The following is a 926-nucleotide window of genomic DNA, read 5'->3' as shown; positions in this document are numbered from 1 at the left end:
ACTCAGCTTAAGTATACTAACAGATGACATGGATAAAAAAAAAAAGATATTTGGCAGAGTCATATCCAAAACATGCAGCCCTCTAAGTAGTTTAAGCATATATAGGATGTCTTATTTGATATTTTATCCACTTTATCTTAATTAGGATCAAATAAAAATTATTATATTTTAAAAAATTAATTAGAGCTTGTCTTATGATGAATGGGATCAAGGTGATAAGAAGCCAGCTTTTTTTTTTACTTAGTAAAACTTTAATTTTAAAAAATATTTCTTTAAATTATTTTTTCAGTGTTGTGATCAAACCTAGAATCTCACATATTAGTCAAGCACTGTACCAAGACAAATCTCTAACCCAACTTTTATTGTTTGACACTTTCATAGGTTTACATAAAACATTTAGTTTTTTTCCCCATTCCTCATTTCCCTCTCCCACTAGAACCCTTCTTCTTAGCAAGTCCCTCCTCCTACTTTCATTTTTCTCTGTGTTTGTCACACTGAGTTTAGTTAAGAATCATTTTTCTATGTATGGTGGGGGGGTATTGTTATTCAGTGGAGCAAGAGCAATTTACCCACGGTTACATCACTGTACTGGCTAGTTTTGTGTCAACTTGACTCAGCTGGTGTTATCACAGAGAAGGGAGCTTCAGTTGGGGAAATGCCTCCATGAGATCCAGCTGTAAGGCATTTTCTCAATTAGTGATCAAGTGCAGAGGTCCCCTAGTGGGTGGTGCCATCTTTGGGCTGGTAGTCTTGGGTTCTATAAGAGAGTAGGCTGAGGCAAGCCAGTAAAGAACATCCCTCCATGGCTTCTGCATCAGCTCCTGCTTTCTGATCTGCTTGAGTTCCAGTCCTGCATCCTTTGGTGATCAACAGCAGTATGGAAATGTAAGCTGAATAAACTCTTTCCTCCCCAACTTGCTTCTTGG

This window comes from Mus pahari, chromosome 15 (genome assembly GCF_900095145.1).
Source record: "Mus pahari chromosome 15, PAHARI_EIJ_v1.1, whole genome shotgun sequence".
NCBI lineage: Eukaryota > Metazoa > Chordata > Mammalia > Rodentia > Muridae > Mus > Mus pahari.
This window is presented reverse-complemented; position numbering follows the sequence as displayed.